Source organism: Lissotriton helveticus, chromosome 7 (genome assembly GCF_964261635.1).
Source record: "Lissotriton helveticus chromosome 7, aLisHel1.1, whole genome shotgun sequence".
NCBI lineage: Eukaryota > Metazoa > Chordata > Amphibia > Caudata > Salamandridae > Lissotriton > Lissotriton helveticus.
Genome location: NC_136068.1, coordinates 248820940 through 248840645, shown reverse-complemented (window position 1 = coordinate 248840645; position 19706 = coordinate 248820940).

The window sequence follows — 19706 nt, the reverse complement described above, 5'->3', positions numbered from 1 at the left end:
TGATGACACAATGAGCCAAAAACGTGGCGGCCATCTTAAGACGGGTCCCTAAGGATGCTAGTATTTGTTATTTATGCCTGGATAGCGCTATTACTTATCGTTTATTGTGCGCTTGTGAGCATGATATATAAGATCACGGTAGTCTGTAGAAAGGAGGGGATTCAATACAAACTCCGACTCTTGATGTAGCCGCGCGTTACTCTCCTATCACGAATGAGTGCCATTTTAACAAGTGGTTGATCAAAAGGATTGCATTATAATTTATTAATCAGGGATACTGGACAATGTCTGTCCAAAGTCTCAGGAAGCAATTAAAACTCTGTCGAGGGGAAGACATATTTGTGATGTATCGTTCTTTATCAGTATGTCTGTATTTGATTCAGTTCAACCCTTGAAAGACACAAATAAATTGATCAGTCCATTCCTCTGGATTGTGTCACAGAAGTTCCACCCAGGGAATTTCTTCATTCAAACCCTCCTTGTCACACTTCAACCTGTGGACCCACCTTTGTTCATACCTAAACAAGGTTTTTGGGGACCAAAGTGGGTTGGAATCGATCACTATCCATCTAATGCTAGTGGCTGAGTGTCTCTTCTCTGCAAAGTGGGATAGCATCTTAGTGTTAGTCTTTCCTGTGCGTATCCGGCTTTTGTGCTCGCCTATCCATACTTTGACCTGTCGTGTGGTCATGCCAATGTATCTGAGCTCGCACGGGCATTGGATCATGTAAATGCAGTTAGTCGTGTTACAATTCGTATGTTTTGTTAAGCGCTTTGGTGTCACCTGCCCTAGATCTATTTCTTTCATGGTCAGTGTCTCCGCACATGAAGTGCATGTGCCGCAGGGGTGATGACCAACCACTGGGGGTAGATTCCATAACGTAGCCCTCTCTGATGTAATTGGTTTGGGGCGTGTGTGGATGAGAATGTCTTTAAGATTCTGTGTGCGTTTGAACGCAAAAAGTGGTGGTGGTCCTGCCGAGAAAGTGCCAGTCTAGAGGATGTCCCAGTGTTTTTTAACTATCTTTTGTATCGCATTGGAACTGGGTGTAAACGCTGTGACACAAGTCATAGTGTCTGACGTGGGTCTTGATTCCAGACGGCCCTATAACAACTTATCCAATGAGGAGAGGAGAACTTTGAAAACACTTACAGAAGACAATACCATCATCTTAAAGCCGGCGGACAACGGCGGAGCAACAGTGATCCAAGATTTAGCTATCTATGAAGCTGAATGCAACCGACAATTGTCCAACAGGACATATTACCAACCGATTTCTGTAGACCCAACTATACGTCTGACTAACCGCATCAAGGGAATGGTCCATGAGGCCACCATGGAAGGTTGGATCTCAAATCAGGAGGCAACTTTCTTGACTAATACTGATCCTCGAGTGCCGTATTTCTATACATTACCCAAAATCCATAAAGGAGTGAACCCACCGCCAGGACGCCCTATCGTCTCCGGCATCGACTCGATATTGGAGCCTCTCAGTAAATTCTGTGATTTCTATCTACGTCCGGTAGTTAGTACAACCCCAACATACCTGAGGGACACTACAGAGGTGCTGAACCTGATTGAGAACTTTCCCCGCCCTGAGACCATTGACTTCCTGATCACCATGGACGTGGAAGCTTTATACACGAATATTCCCCAAGACGCTACCTTGGAAGTCCTGGAGGCGACACTACGCAACATCGTACCATGGCCCTACCAAGCACCGGTCTCCTTTATTTGCGAATGCACATCTATTGCGCTGAAAGAGAACTTCTTTCAATTCAAGACTCAACTGTACCATCAGACGCAGGGCACCATCATGGGGAGCACCTTTGCTCCAAGCTTGGCGTGCCTCTATATGGCAGATTTTGAGGCAAAATTCATCTTTATTGAGTCAAACCCATTTAGAGAGAACGTACTCTTGTGGCGCCGTTTTATCGACGACGTCCTGATCTTCTGGACAGGAGAAGAAGAGCCATGTGAAAGGTTTTGCGAGTGGGTCAATACCCTTGACCCTTTCTTGAGATTCACCAGTACCATATCACACAAAGAAGTACCTTTCTTGGACCTCTTGATCTCCAAGGACCACAGCGTCCTACACACCACCATCTATAAAAAATCTACAGATCGGAATAGTTTCTTGGTATACGAGAGCCATCACCCCAAAGCACTAAGGGATAACCTGACGGTGGGCCAGTTCCTGCGTCTTCGCAGGAACTGTGATACCATGGAGTCATTCGAGCAACAAGCAGAGATTCTGACGTCCAACTTGAGTAAACGCCACTATCCGCCAAATATTATACGACAAGCGCACAAGAGGGCCAGAAACAATCATCGCAGGCCTTACTAGAAGTGAATACCAAACCCACGTCAGACACTATGACTTGTGTCACAACGTTTACACCCAGTTCCAATGCGATACAAAAGATAGTTAAAAAACACTGGGACATCCTTAAGACTGGCACTTTCTCGGCAGGACCACCACCACTTTTTGCGTTCAAACGCACACAGAATCTTAAAGACATTCTCATCCACACACGCCCCAAACCAATTACATCAGAGAGGGCTACGTTATGGAATCTACCCCCAGTGGTTGGTCATCACCCCTGCGGCACATGCACTTCATGTGCGGAGACACTGACCATGAAAGAAATAGATCTAGGGCTGGTGACACCATGGCTCTTAACAAAACATACGAATTGTAACACGACTAACTGCATTTACATGATCCAATGCCTGTGCGAGCTCAGATACATTGGCATGACCACCCGACAGGTCAAAGTACGGATAGGCGAGCACAAAAGCCGGATACGCACAGGAAAGACTAACACTAAGATGCTATCCCACTTTGCAGAGAAGAGACACTCAGCCACTAGCATTAGATGGATAGTGATCGATTCCAACCCACTTTGGTCCCCAAAAACCTTGTTTAGGTATGAACAAAGGTGGGTCCACAGGTTGAAGTGTGTCAAGGAGGGTTTGAATGAAGAAATTCCCTGGGTGGAACTTCTGTGACACAATCCAGAGGAATGGACTGATCAATTTATTTGTGTCTTTCCAGGGTTGAACTGAATCAAATACAGACATACTGATAAAGAACGATACATCACAAATATGTCTTCCCCTCGACAGAGTTTTAATTGCTTCCTGAGACTTTGGACAGACATTGTCCAGTATCCCTGATTAATAAATTATAATGCAATCCTTTTGATCAACCACTTGTTAAAATGGCACTCATTCGTGATAGGAGAGTAACGCGCAGCTACATCAAGAGTCGGAGTTTGTATTGAATCCCCTCCTTTCTACAGACTACCGAGATCTTATATATCATGATCACAAGTGCACAATAAACGATAAGTAATAGCGCTATCCAGGCATAAATAACAAATACTAGCATCCTTAGGGACCCGTCTTAAGATGGCCGCCACGTTTTTGGCTCATTGTGTCATCATGCACTTGTTACATCAAGGAACAGTTAGACCCGGCCCCATCACCAGCCGACATTGGAATTAAACCCCCTCCTTTCAAAAGACAATCGTGATCCTACATATTATGATCACAAGTGCACAACAAATTATAAATAATAGTACTATGCAGGTATGAATAACATATACTATCATCCTTAGGGACCCGTTGCAAGATGGCCGCCACGTTTTAGCTCCCTGTGACATAATGCACTTGTTACTTCCGGGAATAGTTACACTCCGCCTCACAGATCAGCAGTCAGGGGTCGAGACCGGCACCGACATTGATAAATATACGGGAAGGAGAGAGATCAGCTCCTTTCCGACACTGAGCTTGCTGGGGGTAGGATTGAAAAACGCCCGCCGAGGGAGATAATTGTAAGTATCCACACGGGTATCTGTATCCTCGATCTCGCCGACATCGACATTCCTCCCCTCCCGATGCTAAGCAACCCATTTGACTAACGGAGTTGCGATGCGCCATTACAGCTGTCATCGAAATAACATCATGTCATGTCTTTTCTTTTTGGGTGCAAAGAGGCCCACATCCATTCAAATATGGTGCGCCCGCCTTGAAACAATCACTTTGTCTTCACAGTGCTTCCTCATCTAACAGGCAAGCCGACGTTGATGGGGCCCAGACCTTAGACTGATTTGGTATGTTTATTATTATTCAGCATGCCCCCCCCGTACCATTTCGAGGCAATGCTTTTCACAATACTCACGGGCGATATGGTTAATAAGGGTGACACACGACTAAGAAAGTGACCGAGTGCCATAGACTGGGGCATGATTATCTATGCAATTAGGCACCCGGACCACAACCTACCAGGATACATAGCACTAACCGCAATTCCCACACATCTCCACACTGGTGGGATCGAGTCACGACTTTGTTCATTAATGGCTATGTTCGGGGGCACGACCCCAACTCATTTAGTTCCCATGTGCACACCCTTGGAATCTTTAGTCACTCGTGCCCATTTGTCCAGGCCTTTTTGTAGATCCTTCTAACTTAATATGGCATTATGGAATGCATATACGTGGATCACATGTAGCGAGTGGCATGTTCTGTGATTCACGTGATTCGGATATAGGACCGAATAACTACAATGCTGAAACAATATATGACATTGTTTCTCCATTACAACTATGCACTCTCTAGAGTTGTTTTTCTCTTTTTCTCTTTATTTCAAAAGACTTTCTTTTACAGGTTGGGTTATGGTACCACAGTGACTGTACCAGTCAGCGATAACACGCTGTTCACCTTGACGACTCAGGTACTGCTGATGCACGGGCAATAGGCCTGGCACCGGCAACAAGAAACATAGATTGTTTTTTGCACATGATACGGTCCTGAAGAAGCGCGAATAGATCCACTAGGGACCACCAGACGCGTGAAACATGTCGACCTAATGATTTGTTTTTCCCTTCACTTGAGCACCCACCCTGAGAGTAGCGTGTAGTTACACATCTGCCCCTATTATTTATTACATAGGGTTTCTCCAGGGTTCACTCCCCCTTTTTTAAGTAATCATCACATACCCGTGAATAAATTAGTTTGAGGGTGCTGCAGGGTTGTTTAACCCCCCTTTTTTACTTCTTCATACTCACTAAGTACACTTACTAGGCCCCCAGACACCCATGCACAACTGCGGCATCTCTAAAAAAAGAACTCCGCCAAAGAGCCCCCTTGTGGGGCCTGTGAGGGACTGCAGCGCCACTCACACGAGGAGCAATGCCCAATGATGATCTAGGGCGACTGCACGGTTCTCTGAGGGCACTAGGTTACAAAGGAGAAGCACTTTCTTCACTTCATGCATTTTTGTACAACTCCACCTGTAAGCTCTGACAAAGAGATTATCCACTTCCCTATACTTACCTCCAATTTTCTTAAACTTTCCTTCTTGAGCATCCTGTATTTGGGTAGACTCCTTCTGAGGAACTTTTGCCCCTTATTGTGTTTACACAATTGACCCACTGCCTGCTCTAATACATAAGTTGCAGGGTTCTGAGATGTCTCCGGATTTATTGTTGATTTACAGAAGTCACAGATCCTAAACCTAATGGTCCCCCAGGCATGTCATGATCAGCTGTGCACTCAATATCCAATCACATGGGCCAAGATGCCCGTCCCTTAATTAGGCATGCAACTAACACACATAGTTTCCAAAACAGCTGAGATTAACTACTGTTTGCTTATCTGACAAGTGAAGGCAGGCTTATCCACCTGATGCCAGTACTGGATTTCATGGTTAGGTCAAAGTGCTGCCCTAAAAATGACTATCTCGCCCAAGGTTGGATTCAAATTCCAGTCTCTACCACTGACCCTTCCGACAACACACTGCAAACAGAGATTAACAGGTTTGTGTGTGATGGTAGAAGGCCCATATGCACCTTCAATTAATCTATAGAACTACGACAGAGAAGGGAGTAGGAGTGTCTAACATCACACAATACTTCCAAACAGCACAGCTCAGATATATGCTGGAGTGGGACAAGTGGAATCTGCAAAGCACTGGTGCTTTGTGGACCAGGAGATTGTGAGTATACAGATCTTGAAGGTCGGGTCCCCTGGCTGTCCTAGCGACACAGGGTATGGGGCTTGTACTTCTCCCCATAACAAGATCTGAAGGACTGGACTTTTTAAGTACCAGCGGTGCCAGGGAACAACACCTGAAACCTTCGGGGGATACCTGTTCGGCGCACAAGTGACAGAGACACGGGACACTTCCTTCGGCGTCAAAGATCAGCGTTTATTACTGCAGGGATGCAAAAGTCATAGGAAGTACAACAGAGTGTGGGTTCCAAGAGCCTGCTTCAAATTGCAAATGTGCGTCGCTCCTTTTATACACATTTTCAGCATTCAATAACGTAACGAACAAAAGGGTACAACTCAGTTCCCACAATAAACTTAAAAGGCTTCATTCATGGTGTCGGAAACCCGGAACATAATCACAATAACATTTGTCGGTTCCCAACTGTAAAAGCACATTATCCTGCTGCTATGCACATTCCACTCTAGTTGTAAAAGGACGAGAGTAAGAGACAGGAACAGGTGCAAGGAAGTCAGACAACAGAAGAAGAAGGAGTGTGGAGGTAATATCGGAAGCGCAATCCCAGGATCAAAGGATTCGAGCCGAGCCCATGCAAGGCTGAAACAATAGACCAACGCGGCAGAATAAGCCTCAAGCTGAGCCATCTGCCCTTGCCGTGTCGTTCCCTCGGTCGTAAAGACGACCCCAAAGAATCTTCATCTTCCGCCAGAGTTTGGGAATCCTAGGGTCACGAAGCGGACATTGTCCCTTCGCTGGCTACGTGAGGGCAAGAAACAAAATGGATGCCGTATCTAAAATGGAACCCGAGGGTAAAAATGAAGAAACCTGTAAATAAGACGAACCCTTCTAAGTAGCGTATCGAAAATGCGTACACCTATTAATCTCGTCATTTACGGTTCATAGATACCACCCTCGCTAGCATCGTAACGGTTCTCATTGCTCCTCAGACGCTCCTTTTGCCCTCATGTAGGCAAGCACTAGTCGGGATCATAATCAATTTCGATATTCATCAGATCATTCAAGTGTTGCTGGAACATCATCTTATTCATCAATGTCTCGCCGGTAACAGATGGCCTTCTTATACACGTTGTAGCACAAAGGCCACATAAGGCAGGACCACACTGCACACAAAGACAACACGTGAACAGAAACGTCACAACAACCCCTATAATCATCAGAATTTTCCAACCCCAAGTTGACATCAGACCCCAAAACCATCCTAGGAGCGTCCAATCTCCCTCGTCCACGTGTATGGACTCTGAGATTTTATGCAACTTCGAGATGGCTTGGTAAACCGTTGGAGCGTTATCAGGTATGAAAATGCAGCAGCTCGAATGGATGACCTTGCACACACCACCTCTGTCTGCTAGTACTACGTCTAGAACCATACGGTTCTGTAGCGTCATAAGCCTATCCGCTTGAAGCTCTGCTGTCAGATTACCAAGGGAGCTTGCAGTTATGTTAGCAGTTGCTTCCACTACACGAGTTAACTGTCTCAGATTCCTGCTATTGACCATAGGGCCCCAAAACGGTAGGAAACCCTTAAAGAAATCTCCTGCTTCTTGACCGGCAGTATCTTCTTTACTAATGACACCTCTCACAACTCTGGTTTTGTGATAATCTGAGGCAACAGTGAAAGTTGGAGGCAAAAGATTCGCGATATAGCAGGTACCCGAGAAGTCATGAGGTAACCACGTATATGCGCGATCATAACATACAAAATAGGTACCCTTGGCAGTCAGAAAGACAGGGGACGAGAGCATTGGTAAAACGTAAGTACTAACACAAGCACTCTTCCCAAGCTGAGCTCTCGGATTTCGACCAAGACCTTGCAGACAGAAATGACCGAGATGAGGTACGATCCAGATTGGAGATGAGCTTTTAAACTGCCTATCATTCACTGATGTACTATACTCGACCTCACTCAGATCCTTATAAGCTCGCACCTCTTCCTCTGGGATAAGTGTTGCGTCAAAAATATCTCTATTTAAATCTGCAATTGCTATTGCCAAAGACTTGTGGTACGGGCCAGGACCAAGGTCTGCAGAGCGAGGCTCTCGATGGGGGTAGGAATCTAGTGCACTACGGAACATGGTCTGGAATGCTCGAGCTGACCCCTGGGGGCTATAAGGAAAAACAAAATACGGGATACCCTTATCCATGGTATGTGGCATTAACCCACATACCCAACAATTGGTAGTGTTCATCACCAACTGATGCTGATGTAGAAGTTGAACAAAAGAATTGTTCATAAATTCCGCACGTCTGACCTGTTCATGTTGGGGCAGAAGATGAAAGGAATGTGGGGACATAGTGGAAACAGAATTTAAATCAAGAGAAGGAGGAGTAGGTAAAGTAGAGGGCAGCAATGATTGAAAACCAAAATATACTCCACCCACCAGCAGCATAGAAACAGTTAGGAACAACATAAAAACCTGTAACAAAAAACATTTTTTCGAAATGTCTTGTGCAGTTTGGATCTTTGCGCCACCATTTTCTCAATTTCCAACAGCTTAGAAGACTCCATCTTCTAAAAACCGTCCGTGACGTTCTTGACGCACTTCGTTCTGAGTAGCGATTATCAATCCCCAGGAGTTCCCAGAAATCAACAAAAGTAATCGACCTAGTGTCAGATACCTGCTAAACAGGAGGAAGTACCCGCACGGCCTTACGGTTAACCCAGATGAAAAGGTTTTTAATCATTGCTTTTTGTCTTTCACGAGAGTTCATTGAATTCAATATACGCCTCCTAGCTGTAAGGAAAAAGGTACACAATTTATATATATATATATATATATATATTCACTGAAAAAACCATAGGTTATAGACCATATATAGTTAGGAATTAGCATTTACAAAACCTTGAAAATTCACTGAAAAAACCATAGGTTATAGACCATATATAGTTAGGAATTAGCATTTAAAAAACCTTATTTTACTCACACAAAACCATTGAAATTACATATATAGTTAGTTGCACTAACTATATATCGCGCACCTGCAATCCACTGCTGATGATGTCACATATTACATCATTCATGACATGGTCAGTGACATCACTGATGACATCACTGATGACATCTCAAATGACATCACTGATGACATCACTGATGACATCTCATTTGACATCAATGACCACATCACTGATGATATCATTCATATGACAATACAATGCATCTCCTCACATTTTAATATAACCTCTGTTTCACCCAGTGTTAAATACAGAATATAATTTTTGAAACCATTGACACACCAATACTAGTTACTACATACGCACTCACTGATTCCTACGTCTACACACACCTTCACTCATTCACCCATACTATCATTCATACATACAATCACTCATCTTTACAACACTATCATATGCACTCATACACCTATACAGACACTCACAGTCTGCCACTCATCCATGGAGTTACTCACACACCTAGTCAGTCCTGTAAAGAATCAATGACACTTCCATTTTCTTGTCTATACAGTTAAACATAGAGCACCTTACATTTTCAAACATATACTAACACATACTTACCTTGTTATACAATCATTGATACAAGTACACATTGATCTGCACAGAGTCACACACCTCCCAGCCAGCCACACACACACTCAGTCTCCCATACAAATACTTGGACAATCAATCAGTAACCCATATAGTTAATTATATAGCTACTGATCAAAACATGCAGCAGTTTACAGAACAACAGACATAATGATGCACAAATTAAGACACTTTAGTCACTAACCCATGCACTCAGTGAGACACATTTAATCACTCACTCATGCATTCAGTCATGCACCTACTAAATCCTTTGTCCAGACACTTATACTTCCACTCATTCTTCAATATGTAAGACACATTTTAACTTTACAGAAACATACAGTCACTGGATGTTGTCATCAGTGATGTCATTTGAGATGTCATCAGTGATGTCATCAGTGATGTCACTGACCATGTCATGAATGATGTAATATGTGACATCATCAGCAGTGGATTGCAGGTGCGCGATATATAGTTAGTGCAACTAACTATATATGTAATTTCAATGGTTTTGTGTGAGTAAAATAAGGTTTTTTAAATGCTAATTCCTAACTATATATGGTCTATAACCTATGGTTTTTTCAGTGAATTTTCAAGGTTTTGTAAATGCTAATTCCTAACTATATATGGTCTATAACCTATGGTTTTTTCAGTGAATTTCAATGGTTTTTTAATAGCAAATATCATAAGCTGTCGAATGTCAAGTACGTGGTAAGTGAAAACATTTTCGTGTTTATGCACACTGATCTGCTTTGAATGGTGCCCCCCCCCCCTCATTTCTATTAGGAGTACTCTCTCTTTGCAGATAGTGAAAGGTAGTTAACGCAGGCCTTTGCCCCCGTTGTAATCCGTCGTGCCTGCTTCTCTCTCCATTTGATTGATTGTTATCCAAGTATTTACTGTTTTAGAATTAGTTCTCTTTGGTTCATTCTCTATTTACAAACAAACACAGAGTCGCAATACTCTGTTTAGTCTTTGCAGATAACGAAAAATCGTGTAAAAAAAAAGAAAAGGAATCGAGCAAAATCAGTAGGCCACTAATGGGATCTCTTTTTGACCTCGCTAAAATAGAAACATTAGGAACAACCCCTCATGACAAATACAAAACTAGTGAGATGAACTGAACTCCACACAATGATGGCTGCAAAACAGCTCGGCTCCGCCACCCACCCCGCCCAAAATAACGATAAAGAGCGGCTGCCATGATTGGTTGCGGAATGGCCACGACGGAGCTACGAAATGATGCTGCTCTCATGCTAACCCCAGCTTCAGTCTGAAACATCCAGAAACACTGTAGACTACCAATTCGATCAGTTCCGGTAGCGCCCCAATGTAACCCGGTAGAGAAGAACTAGCCCTCCCCTCTTTCACTGATGGTTCTTGTTGCCTGTCCCTTCTGTTCTCATTTAACAGAACTATTTAGCCTGCTGAAAGGGGTTGTGTTCCGACCGCTGGTTGGTGGAGACATTTTGACTATATTCTGGACCTGCGTTGTCGCGTAATGCGTCATATGACGCGCCGCGTTAGCGCATCCGGAAGTCATCCGGGGCGCGCAGCGCGTAACGTAAGCATAACAAGTCATGTGACTTGTTAATAAAACTTTTCATTGGTTCATTTTACTTTTCTTATTGTAATGATGAAAGGCTTGCTCATATGACCTAAAAATTACGCTTTTCATTACTTCCGAACATTATTTTTTCTTAAATATATGTTATAATGTTCCAGGCTAATGTACTTTCCCGGAAATTTTACAACTGTCCTGCAAGTAAAATATATTCTTTTTTCGAGAAAAAGAGCGTTTCTTCGTCCCATGATGGAGCCGTTGAGCAAAAGAGGGTCGACCTGCTGTCTTAGTCGCCGATACGCCTGAATATGAGATTCTTATCGATCACTTTATGTTGCAGGAATAGAAAACACAACAGCCCTTGACCATTTATCTTTACTGCGTTCCTTCGTATTATACCTTTTACCCTTCATGTAATTGGTCTGCTTTATTTCACTTGCCTTTTAATGATTCTAAAACAGTGACTATTATTACAAACTTTACCAATGTATATACTACTACCATGTTTTCTTTTAAAAACCTTTATTGTGAAAATTTCATTATACAAATACGAGCCTATAACCACGTGGGCCGGCCACGGAGCAAACTGTAATCGTATGTGATGAGTAGACATTTACACTGTAGAGGAACGTAACGGGCGGGCCATTAGGTTGCAAGAACTAAGGTGTCTAACAGTTATGGAATCGGTGGACGTACATTTTATAATTAAAATACGACAGGGCCAGTTACAATAAAATTATCTAGATATACATTTGCGGGCAAGTACCATGGGTGACGTTAATTCGAACTTTCAACAGTACAGTAATCAATAACACATCAGAACTTAATATCAATAGGGATGTCGAAATATTCAATCAATTCTCGTCCCCGCCCGCCATGTGCTTCAAAACTGCATACGTATCTCGTGATTTCAAGGTTCTGCAACCAGTACACAACAAGGAGTTACGAGTCCCATTTATTCCGGCGCCATTTTGGGCGAGGACGGGCAGGTCCAGGATATAGTCAAAATGTCTCTACCAACCATCGACTATGATGATGTTCATATGCTGTATTTATTAGAGTAACACTCATCTGCCCACATGAAATTAATTTACCACAATCTAAACATGTCATTTTAATCTTTCCAAAGTTCTTCTAAATATTTGGGACCGTTTCCCTTGCCTCTGAAGCTCTCAGTGCCACTTCTTTGATGAATGTACTAGCAGGTCAGGGGTTCTCCTCCAAATCTCTCTTTTATGCAGCACTATAATTAATTGGTGCCACCTCTCCATATGACGATGCATGGTATAGTTACCACAACTATATATTTTTTCGTTTCCTCTGGAGAGTTCATCGTGGCAGATGAAGCGTGTAACATACCGGGCATTTACCTTTTTTTGCATGTACAGGAAAGGAAAAAAAAATCGAGCGTTCGAGTTCTTAGGTGTCCCAGGGCCATTTTAGTGGACCAGGCCCAAATCCAAAGAACAGCTATCTCACAGGCTAATGGGGCGACCCACGCCGAGTTTCAGCATTGTAGGATGACCACACAAGTACAGCAACTTGCTAGACATCACCTCGGTGCCATCCGGATCTCGGCGCCCCACTGCAGATGAAGTGCCTCTCAACTATGAAACCACCAGAAAACGCTTGAGTCAGCTTTGTGTGAAGCCGCCATTTTGATTCAATCAATAGCGTCCCCCTGCACACATTCAGGGACCTGGTCGTGTCTTCAGGTCAAACGAATTTGGGACAAGATGCAGAAAGGAAAAGGAAAAAAGTTCCGCCGGACCCCGGGAGGTGGCCGCCTATGTCATGGGCGATCTTAGGCCACACCAGGGCAATAGTGAAGCTGCAGCAGGTGCAAATAAGCTTCAGACAGTGTTACAAGCGCTGCTCAGAACTCTCAACTATGACACCACCTCGGTGCCATCCGGATCTTGGCGCCTTGTGCTGGTTCCGGCCTATTCACACATCGGTCCGCTACTGACGCCACCTCACAGGCCAACGGGGCACCCCACGCCGACTTTCGGCGCAGCATTGTAGGATGGCCACACCAGTGCGGCAAATTGCTGGACACCACCTCGGTGCCATCCAGATCTCGGCGCGTTGTGCTGCCTTCGGCCTATTCGCCACAAGTGCGCACGCAACTCAGCTGCATAGCGAGTGAAACACCAAGGGGCGCCCCACTGCAGCCGAGGAACCTCCATCTTGGGGGCGACGCACAGCATCACATTGCTTTCCAATGCAGTCAGATCCTCAAACAGCCCCCACTGACTGACGCGAACTCACAGGCCAACGGGGCGCCCCACGCCGACTTTCGGCGCAGCATTGTAGGATGGCCACACCAGTGCGGCAAGTTGCTGGACACCACCTCGGTGCCATCCGGATCTTGGCGCGTTGTGCTGCCTTTGGCCCCATTCGCACATCAGTCCGCTACTGACGCCATCTCACAGGCTAATGGGGCGCCCCACGCCGACTTTCAGCATTGTAGGATGACCACACCAGTACAGCAACTTGCTAGACATCACCTCGGTGCCATCCGGATCTCGGCGCCCCACTGCAGATGAAGTGCCTCTCAACTATGAAACCACCACTGTGACATCCGGATCTTGGCGCGTTGTGCTGCCTTCGGCCTATTCGCACATCGGTCCGCTACTGACGCCATCTCACAGGCTAATGGGGCGACCCACGCCGAGTTTCAGCATTGTAGGATGACCACACCAACTTGCTAGACATCACCTCGGTGCCATCCGAATCTTGGCATCTCAACGCCTAGTGGTATCTTCCATACAGAAAATATTGTTACGCTACCTTTGGCCCCATTCGCACATCAGTCCGCAACTTAGACATCACCTCGGTGCCATCCGGATCTTGGCATCTCAGCGCCTTGTGGTGTCTTCTCGTCAGAAAATATTGTTGCGCTGCCTTTGGCCCCATTCGCACATCAGTCCGCTACTGACACCATCTCACAGGCCAACAGGGCGCCCCACGCCGACTTTCAGCATTGTAGGATGGCCACACCAGTGCGGCAACTTACTAGACACCACCTCGGTGCCATCCGGATCTTGGCGCGTTGTGCTGCCTTCGGCCTATTCGCACATCGGTCCGCTACTGACGCAAACTCACAGGCCAACGGGGCGCCCCACGCCGACTTTCAACATTGTAGGATGGCCACACCAGTGCTGCAACTTGCTGGACACCACCTCGGTGCCATCCGGATCTTGGCGCGTTGTGCTGCCTTCGGCCTATTCGCACATCGGTCCGCTACTGACGCCGCCTCACGTGCCAACGTATTTTCTCCGCATTTTATACCCTATGCCGCATAACAGGTCATGTGACTTGTTTATAAAACTTTTCATTGGTTCATTTTACTTTTGGTTTCCTAATGATGGAAGGCTTGATCATATGACCTAAAAACAACACTTTTCATTGGATGAAAACTTTTTTTTTTTCCAAACGATGAAAGCCCCACCTTGTTTCTGGATGTTTCAGACTGAAGCTGGCGTCAGCATGAGAGCACCACCATCTCGTAGCTCCGTCGTAGTCATTCCGCGAGCAATCATGGCAGCCGCTCCCCACCAGAAGCCTGCAGGAGTCGGGGCCCCCAAAACTTTTGATGAATTCTCAAGGCGGAGGGGACGCTTTCGAGAATGGGGTCCAAGACCTAGCAGACAAGCGTCCGATTTCCAAGGTGTCCCAGGGCCATTTCAGTGGACCAGGCCCAAAAAGGAAAGAGCCTGCCGCCATTTTGAGAGTCCTGTGACAGCCGCCTATCGCTGCACCGCAAGAGTGGGCGCAACTCAGCTGAATTGCGGCTTTTGACACAGTGGACCAAAAACGGACGGAATGGCAACTGAAACGGTAAAGGGGCGCCCCACTACAACAGATGACACTCCACCTGGAGAGGCCCGTTCACGCCGCCTCCCCCGGGGCGCTCCACGCCGTTATTCGGAGCAGCATTGTAGGATACCAAAACCAGTGCGGCAACTTACTGGACATCACCTTGGTGCCATCGTTCTGCTGCCTTGGAACTATTCGCACAACAGTTTGCTACTGAAGACCCACCCCCCGCGACGCCCCACGCCGTTATTTGCTGGGTGGCAACTTACTAGACATCACTTTCGTGTCATCTAGATTTCAGCGCGTTCTGCTGCCTTGGAACTATTCGCACAACAGTTTGCTACTGATGACCCGCCCCACGCCGGAAATCTGGACGTTGTGCTGCGTTGGGACTATTCGCACAGCCGACCGCTACTTCGTTGTTTTTCCCTAAAAATGTTTATATGTTATTACTATTTTTGTTTTCTTGTATATATTTATAAATTATTAAAGTTTTATAATCTTACTACTTTGTCGGAGTGCTATATATTTTTAATGTGACACATAATTGTAAAAACTTTGATGTACAAAGAGTCATCCCTGGAATCTTCCGCTTCACGCTCGGTCCCCTCCCCAATCACAATACAGGATGGTTTTCAGATAATAGCAACGCTTCTGCTGTGACGGATCTCATCGAGTGTGGGCCTTGATCTACTATAACTCCTTTGAAGAGGGGTGAATCTTTACAGCTGTGGCCATAAACTACATCTGCAGGGCTAGCTGATACCCTAGGACCAGCCTGGACAATCGGACACAGAGGAAAAGGAGTGTCAGAGGGTGCAGTAGTGAATAGGGCGAAAGGGAGGTGTCGGGCGGGCACAGGGTGTGATTCTCAGGAAAGAGCAGCGCAGATGGGGGGAGGTTTATTACCCATGCATAAGACAGAGAGCGGGGGTGACCACTGCCTGGGGGAGATGCTTGCGAGGGTGGGGAGCCATGCTAAGGATCGACAGCGTGCACAGAGTGGGTCTGGTCAAGGCATCTAAAATGGCTGCCGTGCACGACAAAAGTGTGGCATTTGAAAAAAGACAAGATGGCGCAGACAATGTTTTTCAACACTTCCTGATTTCCTTCGAATCGAACGTTAACAGACGTTGGGGCATATTACCAAAGTTAAGCGATATTTATCCCTAACGATGCATTGCAAAGATTTTTTTACCGTCAGAAATTATCGCAGATAAACCTTGCTATTATCAAAGTTTATCGCAAATACGATAAAAACCGACCGCAATGCATTAATATCGCTGAAAACTCAGCGATATTCATGCATTACCGAGCTAATCCTCTTAGCCATGTTATCCACCTCCCATAGGATAACATGGCTAAGAACTGCTCAGGGCAGCTGTTACTTTTTGGAGATATTCGCGCTTATCTCGAATATTTCCAAAAGTTGATAATAGGAGATAGCGATGTTAGCGACTGTTTCCAGTCGCTAACATCTTGGCATGCCCACTTTGCATGTCATTAGTGATAAATATCACTCACATGCAAAGTGGGGCCCAAGATGGTCGCTATCTCCTACTAGCCGTCGCTAACTGGTGTTAGCAACAGCTAGGTAATACAGATATAATTTTATCTCCGCGAAGCGGAGCGCTGTTACAGATATATATCTTGTTTTTGAACGTTAATTTCTCAAAATGCACTGAAGCACATATATTGAGACCTAGCAAAGGCACATCGGGCTACCAGTCCCTAATATTTTACCAAGTTTCGTGCAAATCCATTCAGCCGTTCGATTATTATTATTATTTATTTTTTTTGCCCCGCGGGGCCCTTTTAAAACCTCCACATCAAACCTAGGGGATCAGCGAGGATCTACTATGCCCCCTTATGGTCATTTGCCCCTTCGCTTTGGCCTCCTCTTGTCTCTCGATCCTACCGAGAGACAAGATGGCGGCCGCTACGGACTGTTTGGAATGTTTACAGACACCGGAGAGCCAATCAGCTTCGCTTCGCAAAGCTCCGTAACGCGAAAAGTACGCGAAGCGGTGCGCTGTTACAGATATATATCTTTTTTTGAACGTTAATTTCTCAAAATCCACTGAAGCACATATATTGAGACCTAGCAAAGGCACATCGGGCTACCAGTCCCTACAATTTTGCCAAGTTTCGTGCAAATCCATTCAGCCGTAAGATTATTATTATAATTTTTTTTTTTTGCCCCGCGGGGCCCTTTTAAAACCTCCACATCAAACCTAGGGGGTCAGCGAGGATCTACTATTCCCCCTTATGGTCATTTACCCCTTCGCTTTGGCCTCCTCTTGTCTCTCGATCCTACCGAGAGACAAGATGGCGGCCACTACGGACTGTTTGCGGCCACTACGGACTGTTTGGAATGTTGACAGACGCCGGAGAACCAATCAGCTTCGCTTCACAAAGCTCCGTTGCGCGAAAAGTACGCGTCCTAGGCCGCTGCCCGGTCCGCGCTTACAGATATATATCTTTTTTTAAACGTTAATTTCTCAAAATCCACTGGAGCACATATATTGAGACCTACAAAAGGCACATCGGGCTACCAGTCCCTACAATTTTGCCAAGTTTCGTGCAAATCCATTCAGCCGTTCGGTCTAAAAGTGAGGCCAACCGCCCTATGGAAATTAACATGGGAAAAACGCGTTTTGGGACCCCCCTTTTTTCTCGGCCCCCCCTTGACGAACCCCCCCCAAATTTTCAAAGGCTGCTCAGAAACAAAATGTGCCATTTTCCTGAAAATTTCAGGCAATTCCGTCCACAAACGGCAAAGTTATTAGACATAGAATTTTCAAAAATCCCATAGAGAAAAAATCCTAACTATATATACCTACTGGCGACCGCCAGTAGGTAATATATGTAATGTCCACAATTTTATGGCAACAATAGAGGTGATGTAGATTCGAAAAAATAAAAAAATAATTTATTAGTCTGTTAGCGCGGTCGAAGAAAGTATCGACTTCTTCCGGGGCGAGTCTGCTCTTCAAACAGTGGATCAGACAGCAAAGGAGTGTTCGATTGTCCACGCAATTGTTCAGAACTTGAATTCTCCAATGTTGCTGAAAGAGGGTTAACTTCGGATGGTTCAACAGGGGTGTCGGGTCTTACTGTGTTATCTCCTACAAGCTGCGCGTCACTAAACGGCACGTAATTTAGAGGGACGTAAGTTTCAGACGAGCCGAATCCTTTTCTGATCCAACTATCTGCTGGCAATGGGAGCGGAATTTTCTTGGTGTGGGTGGCATGCACCCAGTGTTTTCTCCCTTCCAGCCGAACCGCAGTCCTCGTTGCCAGCAACACCTGGTAAGGTCCCACGAACCTTGGCTCAAGATTTCGTTTTCGTCCAAAGTTGCGGGTAAGAACCCAATCACCTGGTTGGAGCCGATGACCAGGAGCCTCTGTTTTTGTCGGTAGAGCCTCAAAGACCTGTTGATGAATCAAACTCAATTTAGCAGTCAGATGATAGAGATAATCAATTAACATTGGATATTCAAGTCTGTCAAATTCTTTAGGCCTCGGAACTCCGCAAATGTTCGCAGGACGGCCGAACACAATCTCATATGGGCTGAGCCCTACTCGAGAGTGCACAGTAGCTCTAGTCGATAAGAGAGCTAAAGGCAAAGCGTCGGGCCATGATAGACCAGTCGTTGCCTGGATTTTGGCAAGTTTCAGTTTCAGAGTGCCATTATACCTTTCCACTAAACCCGCAGACTGAGGATGATTAGCACTATGAAATTTCTGATTTATGCCAAGACCACGACATACACTCTTCATTACGCTTCCCACAAACTCACTTCCGTTATCTGACCATACAATCCGCGGCATTCCATACCTGGGGAAATACTCTTTGAGTAGAACCTTTGCTGTGGACAGGGCAGTATTATCCTTTAGGGGGTAAGCCTCAATCCATCTGGAGAACGCACAAACTACAACCAAGACGAACTTCAAATTATTGCATCTCTCCATGTGGATAAAGTCTAACTGAATAATTTCAAAGGGACATGTGGGAGGAGCAAAATGACCACGTGGAGTGGGGGTGCCCTTGCCAGGATTATACATCAAACATACCATGCAATTTTTAACCACTCTCTCCGCACATTTAATAATTCCATCATTCTTCCATACGGGCGACAGCAACTTACATATGCCTTTCGTATTAATGTGTGATGTACCATGAGCCATAGTAACAACAGCAAGCACGTATGCATCTGGTAACATCCATCTCTGCTTTTCCGACAAATCAACCCAACATCCATTCTCGTCTAACTTTCCCGTACTTTCTTTCCACTGAGTCTTTTCCATCTCAGTAGCTTCATCCTGTATCTTCTTCACACTCTCAACTGTGTCCTCACACATACTAGTCTCCGCTGGCCATCTTACTGAATTCGCAACGTACATTCGATTTGTCAGATCTCTAGCCGTCTCCTTCGCAATCTCATCCGCAAACGCATTACCGCGACCAACATCATCCGTCACCTTCCGATGCGCACTACATTTGATTATTGCCACCTCTTTAGGCAATGTAAGTGCGTCCAAAAGGTCATTCACAAGCTGTCCGTGCTGAATCTTCGTACCATGCGACGTCAAAAATCCTCTTTCTCTCCACAATCGACCAAAACTATGCGCCACACCAAAAGCATACTGGCTGTCTGTAAACACATTCACCCGCTTCCCTCTGGATAACACACACGCTCTCGAAAAGGCGGTCAACTCAGCCGCTTGGGCCGAATTCTGACTCAATCTCGCAGAT